Source organism: Rhipicephalus sanguineus, chromosome 10, assembly GCF_013339695.2.
Source record: "Rhipicephalus sanguineus isolate Rsan-2018 chromosome 10, BIME_Rsan_1.4, whole genome shotgun sequence".
Lineage (NCBI taxonomy): Eukaryota > Metazoa > Arthropoda > Arachnida > Ixodida > Ixodidae > Rhipicephalus > Rhipicephalus sanguineus.
In genome coordinates, this window is record NC_051185.1 from 30,441,829 (window position 1) to 30,451,481 (window position 9,653).

A 9,653-nucleotide genomic window follows, 5' to 3' on the forward strand; every position below is an offset into this window, starting at 1 on the left:
GGTGGACCCGCGCCGCACAAGAAACAAGAACTGTACACCCGTGGAGAGAGAGAGAGAGATAAAGAAAGTGAGTGAGAGAAAAAATGGATGGATATAGACAGGTAGATGAAGTGAGAAAGTGTGAAAGAAGAGTATGTAGATGCGTAGCTAAAAAGAAGTGCAGTCCCATGTAGATACAAGTGACTCTGAAAAGGGCACATGGGGCCGTGTTGTGGGGTTTGGGATAGTGCTGGCTTCATGAAAGAAGGGCGAGGAAGCTAGATTTTTGTCTCGACTTAGTTGCGCATAGTTGACTTAGTTGCGCTTTGTGGACTTAGTTGTGTTGAGTTGACTTAGTTGGGACTTAGTGGAGCTTAGTTGTGATTGCGGTGGAACTGGGGCGCAGAAGGAACAAGATATCTGTACACGCATAGAGAGAGAGAGAGAGAGAGAGAGAGAGAGAGAGAGAGAGAGAGAGAAATGAATGAATATATACAGGTAGATCAAGCGAGATAAAGTGAAAGAGGTTGATGTAGCCAGATAGAAGTACAGTCTGATATCTAAACAATGGCACGCCGACGCATAGTTGCATATAGACAGACCAAGTGGCAGACGGGCATACAGCTAACTACGTACGGTATTTGCGGATTGAAACGCGAAAGTTTAGGGCTAGGTAATGCAAGTACTTTCGTTTCCAGCGTCGACCGTTCGTGCCATATCCGTGTAATTTTGACTCGAACACTTGCATCAGAGCCAGCATTACCTTTAGCGGCCAGATTTGCAGCGACATGACACTGTTATTGCCAGCAATTGCTCATAGCAGTCCTTATACTGAAAAAAAGAAAACCCTGAAATCCCGTTTCACTCTTTGAGTACTGTACATTTCGATAAGAACATTACACCCTCCGTTGTGACGGTTGCAAAACAGGCGTTATGGGTTTAGTGGTTTTTTTTTTCATGCTGATTTCGGAGGTCAGAGAAGTTACATCATTGGCGTACAACAGTGGTGGCTTGTCCACGTTTGTCGCTTCGGCCAAACAGGCCACGCGTTTTCTGCGTGAACTGGAATGACCGTACCGAATAATGGCAGCGGTGGGTTAGCAACAGATGCGTCGTGGAATTGTGTATGAGAGAGGTACAGTCGGCATAGAAAGTTTAGAGACCACTAGGTCTAAAAAACACTAAATTTTTCAGCAATTTGTGACTGTATTCGGTAGAACTGCACAGTACATGTCGTTAGCGCACTTTAGAACAGTAGAACAGGCCAGCAATCTAAACTCAAGGCTGCCCGCAGAAGGAACGGGAATATGCAGTTTCTTTTGTCTCGTGCTCCATCAAGTTTTGACGCTGACCTTACGTTATAGACGATAGCATATTAACGTACGGCTACGCCGACGGAAGTGCTGACGCAGTCGTCGCGTCGTGGTGGGAAAATGATGCAAACGACACCAAAATGAACGGAATAGTGATGATGATAATTCTGGGATGACTGGCACCTACCCACTCAAGGGGCTCGGCCCAGAGTCGGGCGTATCATTTAGTCCGAAATTTTTTATGTGCTGCTAGAAGTACGGTGTCAATTAGAATGAAGAGTGAGAAGCCTCGTCTTTAATGAGAAGTAACAGACAACTAACAGACGGCGAGTGTTCCACACTCGCCGCCTTGGCTGCGATTGACGCTAACACTCCTAGGTTTAAATGCACATATATACCCCATAAAGTGGACGGGAGGATGACCGCCGCCGTAGCTCAGTGGTAGAGCATCGGACGAGTTATTCGAAGGTCGCAGGTTCGGTTCCTGCCGGCGGCAAGTTTTCTTTTCGTCCACTTTACTTTCTTCACATTTATATTCTAAGTACTACAGATAACACCCCCTATACTTTCCTTGGCATAATTGTCTGTTAGTTCTCAATAATATTGTGTGTAACAAAGAAAAACGAGCCCTTAAGAGTCCCCTCATTTCCTTCAAGCCTCGTCTTCGTCATTTATGCTGCTACAGCGTTTAGTATCGATGCTGCTGTGACGAAACACGTTACGAAATATCTGGGATGTAAGCGCGACGGCATCGTGCGTCGGCGGATGCCGTGGAACACGGGAAAAGCGTTGTTTGCCTGAGTGTGTGGCGAGAAGGACCGGGAGGCATTGAGAGGGAGAGTATGTCGGGGACAGAGAGCAAGCAATAGCAGATACATTCGCTCTAGCTAGACGAGAGAGGGGGAGGGGCATAGGGGAAGACTTGTTTCGCAGTTGCTCCTGCTGTGCGTGGCACATGGTCTGCATGTTCGATGCCCCGCGTCGCATGTCCGCCCGTAGTGGACATCGCTTTGTTCTTAAGCACTCCCAGGGTGCCGGCACGGAGTACAGCGCGGGGTGACGCTTTTTCGTTTGCCGCGTTCTCGCTTCTGCTAATAGACTTTCTTGTAACGTGCTTAGGTCGATGCAAACTCTCTTCGTTCCCTTTCGTACATATGTGTTTTTTTTTTTGTTGTAGGGTGAGACAAGAGACTGTGGTGCTTCGTTGACTACGGTGCATCGAGTAAGAGTGACTACATCTGCGCAGAATCGCCGCCGAGTAACACATCAGCATAAACTAGTGTTTTTGCGAGTCGTATCAGGCGAATGCATAAGGGACTCTGAGTTTTTCGGCACCCAGCGGTAGCGAATATTTCGACCGCACAGATCAGGCCATTTAGGGACTTTGAAATAAAGGACGTGGATGTGGCTTATAGATATGTGATCGGTTTATTTTTGTTTTCAGGTTGGCGGATATACAAATTTTATATAGAAGCTAACTCTAGTTGATAACCAGAGCAAGCACGTAGGCTTAGCAGGATAGTGTACGTCAGAAGTTCGAACTTTCTTGGCTCCACTGGCACCGCTATCCCGTATGGTGTTACACTGAACGAGAACGGCTTGCTGCACTCCCATAGTGGAGTACAATGGTACTCAAAAGCGTTCACCTTATGTTCTATGCTCGGTTAAAACCTAAAGAAAAAAGCTCTCAAGTTCAGCGTTTAATGTAGCGCTAACGTAGTTCTTGTGTAGGCCTTGGTGTAGTGCTAAATCCCACGCTACATCCTGCGCTAATGTCGTGCTTGTGTAGGTCTTGGTGTAGTTCTAAATCCCGCGCTTAATGCAGCTCCACTACCGTGAAACCACACGAAGTGCGTAGCGCGGGCAACTCAGTGATTCCCTTGGCAATCGCGCGCTTGCCACCGCCTCGGCATGCCGAGGCGGTGGCGCCCTCTCTTGCGAAGCGCGGGTATCAGCCGGATGTTTTAGTAGCGTTCTTCGCGGTTTCAGGTAAATTATTGTGAATCATACTTGGTTATTTCTGTAGTTTATATTATCTTAGACCTTGTTAGTTTATTTTGAACTGGTGTTGAGCATTGCTAGCCTTGTTTTATGCCGGTGTTGACAACTGCGTGATCATACGACATGCGACAGTGGATGGACGGTAAGCTAGGCCCCTTAGGTGCTACGCACTTAAATGTAGCGAGTAAACTGACACCTCACGTTACCAAAAAATATTACCGTAAGTACGTTACCCGTTGCAGTTCCGGAATGGTAACGACTGCGTTACTAAATTACCGAAAAAATGTAGCACGTTACCGGTAACGCATTTACATGTAACGCGTTACCCCCAACACTGGTACTTGACCTTCGTTCTGGGCTGTCTGTGTACTCGGTGCTTGTCCTGGGCTGTGTGTGTATTTGATGCTTGTCCAGTTCTGTGTGTATTTGGTGCTTGTCCTGTGCTGCGTGTGTCCTTGACGCTTGACCGTGTTGTGCGTGTACTTTGTGCTTGTACTGTGCTGTGTGTGCTTGGCGCTTCTCCTGTGCTGCGTGTGTACTTCTGTTTCCCGACCTAATTCGCTGTCTGCAGTTTTCCACTACCTTCAGAGGTGTCGATGTCCTAATCAGAACTAACGGGGGTTTTGTTGGGTGCAAAAAAAAAATGCTCAGTACGTGACACGAAAGCTGCTTTTAACGCCGCTGTTCGTCCTTAAAAATAAAGCGCACCTGCGCACGCGAAAGGGTAGATATCGATAAGCTGGCGCAAGCCGAGGGAATTGATCGAGCATGCGCTTGTCCTTGTTCTTTTTACCCTAACTTTCGGAAACGGTGGCACCCGAAGCGAGGCACGCCAAGAAATTAACGGTGAAAGTACGACCAGGTAAACGTAATCATGCGGGCGAAACGAGGGCGAGGGGAACCAACGTTCCAGCTAAGAGAAAGAGTGACGCCCGGCTGCGAGGGGAAGGGGGCTTAAATGACGAGGGCGTACGGGAGAGGGCTATGAATTGATGTGAGAGAAAAAGAGAGAGATGTAGAAGGATAGACAATGGGGCAGGCAAGGCACGCAATGGGGAAAGCCGAGGAGCTTTTGGGGAAGCCAGCTGCCGAGTGCTTCGCGCGCTGTGGTAAGAGGAAGAGGGAGATAGGGATGATGACCTGAATATGGAGAGGGGGAAGGGGCGACGCCTCTAAATGGAGGACTGGATGGGACGCCGTAATGATGATGGAACATGCTAAACGACTCGGCCGTGTGCGGAGACGGGACAGAAGCCGGCTGTGAGGTGTGGGGAACGACGGAAAGCCCGGCTCACAGGCTTGACGAAGAAAATGAACGTCGGAGCACAAATAAATGAGGAAAATGGGGAGTAGCGACGTGCGGAAAAGAGAAAGGAACTGACGAATTCTAAATGCATGAAAGAAACGTTGGGGAAGGGGTGCTAAGCTCGACTGATAAAAAAAAGTGCGGATCGTGCAGAAGAAAAGCGTACGAAGGAGAGATGGGCCAACGACGGCTGTTTGGGGATTGGGGAAAGACAGGAAGCGAATCCAAGTAAGAGGAAGGACCGTCGAACACTCAATGAACGAGGAATGAGCGGATACATTAAAGGGGAAGATTGGGTGAGGGGAAGAAGAGGAGAAAAGTATTGCGGAAATAGGGAGTTACCGTCCACCGAATGTTTTGCATGGGAGAAATCGGGAGAGGCGATGACATGAGGGATATGTCGAGTGAGGGAAAGCTAGGGATAGGCAACTGCGTAGAAAAGAGTATAGAATACAGAACGAAGGTGGGGGGGGGGGGGCGCGAGAAAAACGGAACCACAGAAGGGAAGTGGTGGAGTGTCCTCCTGCAATGCGGGAAGTACTGCGTTCGATTCCCAGTGCCTCGGGACACCCACCGGTACCTTCAATGGTGAGAGGGGTATCCCGACACGGCACTCCGTGGTGTATTGATACTCGTTTCTAAAGGTGGCCTTTCCCATTCTCCCTTTCTATCTTTCGCTCCGCTTCTTGCTGTCCTTAACGACGCTGCTACGTGCTTCCTTGTCTGTGTGATAGTTTAAGTTTTGGCCTTACTGACAGTGTGTGTTATAGCAATTAGCCTCTCTCCTGGCCTCATATCGCTCTTTGAAATTAGACATAGCTCTACAAAACAAAAAAAAAAACGAAAAAAAAGGGGAGTTGGGAAATTCGATACGGGATAAACTTGTCGGGAGTTCGGGATTCGGAGGATGAGAAGAAGAGGAAGAATACAGCAAAAGGCGAGGCACTCACTGGGGCTCTGGTCGAAGCGAGACAGGAGAGGTGTGAGGAGGAGACGTGGCCGGCGGACAAATGAAAAAAAAAAATAAAACAGGGTGAGTTGGTGTCGATGAGAAGAGGCAATGCAGGGAAGAAGAGCAGTAGTGAGACAAAAGATGAAGGAAGACACGTCGTCGTTCGTCCCAGTCGTTCACTTCCCGTCGGGTCGATGGCTCGTCGCCGCCTTCCGCCACTTCTTCCGGGTTTCCCCCTCTCCCTCTTCCCCATTCTCTCTCTCTCTCCATCCTTCTCTCTTGCCCGGAAGCTTCTAGCGCTGAAATGATGATGAAAGCGGAGAGCAAGCTTTGCTGTTTTTTGTTTTGTTGAAGCCGCTCTACGGGATGAGGAGGATATCTGTCTACGCCTTCGCGTTTGTTTTCGCGAAAGATTATTCGTGGCCATTTTTTTTTGCTCCGTCGTCGGCTTCCCTAATGAAGATGGCGACATAGAAAAGCGCGCGTTGTCGTCTCAGCGACTTCCGGGCTTGTTACACATTGTGTATGTATCTGCCCATCTACGAGGCTGGTCGCATTAGTACCGTGCAGCGTCTCATTGAAGCGCTTGTGTTGCGTATTCGGAGGCTTGAGCTTTTTATTAGCGCGCGCCTTCATGCTTGGTAAGATGCACGAATAGGTGAATGCACGGAAACGAGGTTTTCTAAAAAAATGATGCGTAGGAAGTAAGGACACCTGACTCGATCAAGGTATATCGGGTTGCCCGTTTTGCTGCAAACATAACCTAACCTAACCTAACCGAACTTAACCTGGACATAACCTCATTTTACCAGTGAGGAACTCCGTGAGCGTTCGTAGATCGAGCGCTTCCCTTCAGAAACAGCGGCGTACTTAGAAAAATAAATGAAAAAACAAAACAAAACAAACAAACTGCAATGGTGTATCTGTCGTTCAAAGGTACTTTATACAGGCTGTGCCATTTAACATTATTTCGCTAATGTTTAAGTGTATTCGATTGCGGGATAGGAGGGAGCAACTTAAAGCATTCCTGTGACGCAAGTTGTGCTGTGTTCTTATCTGGATTTTGTGCATTTGTATAAGCAGTCAGGATTAGTTAATAAACTTCGCAAGACTTAAGCGTTGAGATAAACTTCCGCGTACATTTTGCACAATGTTCGCTACTGATATACAAATGAGTTCGTTAAGCCCATTGTCGTGACTGCAGCTAGAGAGGTTTCCCATTTTTGAACATTTGCACAAAAATAACCACAGCACTTTACAGTTCCTATTAGGCAATTTCTGGCTGTAAAGCTGATTATATTTAGGCAGTCAGCGCAACTAAAAATAAAATGTTTCATTAGTTGCTCCCAAATTGGGCTCAACACCGTAATTTCTTCTGCCGGACCCGTCATATGGACGGGTCCGGCAGGAGAAACCTTGTTCTTAAACCTTGAAAAGCGGTAGCTAGTGCTTTATCTCGCAACTTTAGGTTGGCACTGTCTGCTCACGCGACTGAACAACGATACGACACCTTCCAATCAGGACCTTTCCTTGTGAGCGCACGTCGCCGTGATTACGGTTCCTGATTAGTTCACATAGCTTGCTCAAATTCCGTCTTCGTAGCGTCGCAGTGAACTGTCCCGTATCGGTGTTATTGAGTATAGTACACTCCGGTGGCGCGTCTCGCTTCATCTCTCTATTTGCGCTCCTTCATACGAACACAATAGAAAGTGGGGGAGTTGGGTGTTGACTCATGGCGTGAAAAGGCAGCGAAGACGACGACGATGACGACGACAAGGAATAGAATACACTGCGCAGCGCGTCCTGTTTTGTTTTCTATTCTGTCATCGTTTTTTTTTCTTATTTCGTGAGTTTTCACGTCCTCGGTGATACGAGCCCATATGGGAAAACAAGTCCTTTGTTTTTCTTGTTGGAAAGGTTTCGTAACCTTGGCGCTGTCCCGTTCGCGCCCAACACGCGATTTAATAGCCGGGAGAGGCTAGATCTCGAGATGGGTCGCGGTATTTGATTATTGAGAGACAGCCCTTAGCCTCCGGTTTGTAATACATCTTTTTTTTTTTTCGTTTTTTTCTTGTTCGGGCGCGTGTTTTCTATTCCTACTGATGCGCTGTGTCGGTGTCAGTATTTTTTTCTCGAACGGAAAAAGAGGAACGGATCAGTATAATAGTAATTTGTGAGGCTTTACGTCCCAAAATCACGATATCATTATGCGGGACGCCGTAGTGGAGGGATCCGGAAATTTCGGCCACCTGGAGTTTTTTTTAACGTGCGCCTAAATGCAAGCACACGGGCCTCTAGCATATCGCTTCCATCAGAAATGGGGCCGCGGCCGGTATTCGACCCCGCGACCTTCGGGTCAGCAGTCGAACATCATAACCACTTGTACCACCGCGGTGGTTGGAGGAATGATCAAGGGCTCGTTTTCTTTGTTGGACACGCTCTAATAAAACTAAAACTAACAGGCGATAAATCCAAGGAAGGTATAAGGGGCAATAATTGTAGCCTTTTAATTGCAGTGCAGTAATTACGACGTAAATGTAAAGAATTTTAAGTGGACGAACAGACAGCTTGTCGCCGGTAGGGACCGAACCTGCAACCTTGGCATGCCGCCTTGTTCTTTCTTTCCTCTTAATACTTCCTGTCTCCAGCTCGTAAATTTCTATCATGTCCGCCTTCGGCAGGATAGGAATTACTTGCATAATCCATAAGGGAGTTCTGTGTGGCGTCTTTGGAGGGAGGGAAAGGGGCTAGTGAAAGAAGTGAGTTGAAAGGACAGGCTGCCTTCCCGAGCTTAGTACCCACACCCGCGAGTGAGCGCCGGGACGCGCACCTTTTTTTTTTCCTCACTGGAAACACTGGTGGGTGCCAGATTGGACTGCGAATCGAACCCAATACCACACCCTATTTGAGGCGGGGACGCTCTGCCATTTCATAAACGTGGCAGCTTTCTCCTCCTTAAAACTGGAGGCAAGGGTCGTGCCTCTTTCGCTAACAGTGGGTTTTTCGTACCATATCGTGGCTGTGCAGCGCAAAACAGGAGACAATAATACGTTGCTTAAGAAGAACCTAAAAACTACTAGAATAGAGGGAACGTATTTTTTCGTCTTCGAACTGCACTGCTCCGCCAGAGGCTTGGTTGATTGGTTGTTTCTCAGTATGTTTGGCGCAACCCACCCTGGGGTGTCTGCTATAAATAAGGTGCTAGTACATTGTTCTAAAAAAACAAGCGTGTTTAGGCGATAATCACATTTAGAAATGAATACTTTCTAAAATAGGTTATAAATAAAAAAAACAAGGGTCCGTTAAAGTGCCTATCGTCACTGTCGTCAGACTTTGGCACACGCGGCAACGTGATAATAATAATTCCCGTTTCCTAAACATCACGCTTCGAGCGTTCCGTCTTCTTCAGGTCTTTGCGAATCTCCGGAGAGCTATGATTAAGTTGTACGAGTTCTCGAAAATCGAAGCGTGACAGTCTAGAACGAAGCACGTCATTATCCCCGCCCCTTTTTACTTCCCCCATCGAAGACTGAGCTAAGAAAAATGGCGAGTAATTTATCACTGGTACTAGAGCGTTCCCTTCCAGACCGTGTTTGATTACTGAACAGCTTTTAAAATCTTGGGGAAAAAATAAACTCAGTGTGTCCCTTATGCATTGCAGCATTGGCCTAAGACGACTCGAAGACGAAATCTCATCTTCTTCTTCTCGCTCGATGTATTGATCGGAAAGCTGTCTGCACCTAACGTGGTTTCGAAATGCCTTCAGTATCGGGGACATTGCAAGTTTCCAGCACCTCACCTGGTTTTGCACGGCCTCCGTGATCGGCCCACCTTTGACCAAGCGACGATGTCATGTGACGCCACGTTGTGTGACGTCACAGGGACGTCATGATGACGTCACTAGTTTCTCGATTGGTGACGTCATCATGTCATGATCATTTTTTACATCACCCGTCTTAACGCCGACGGCCAATTTTTGGAGTATGATGAGGCAAATAAGGCTTTTGCCTTAAAAACCTTCTTCGTTATACTGAGCAACGAAGTCGTTTTACTTCTCTCTTTATTTTGCCCTAGGGGACTCAAGGAAGATGGCAATTTGAGC

General features: G+C 47.5%; 1 protein-coding gene and 1 non-coding gene across 2 annotated transcripts in view; both read left to right on the forward strand.

Moving 5' to 3' along the window:
- LOC119407327 (uncharacterized) overlaps positions 1–9,653 on the forward strand; it is a 132,740-nt gene that overhangs the window by 28,506 nt on the left and 94,581 nt on the right. The window lies entirely within an intron of this gene.
- Trnat-agu (transfer RNA threonine (anticodon AGU)) lies at positions 1,717–1,788 on the forward strand. The gene has a single exon. It is a non-coding gene; the product is annotated as a tRNA-Thr (tRNA).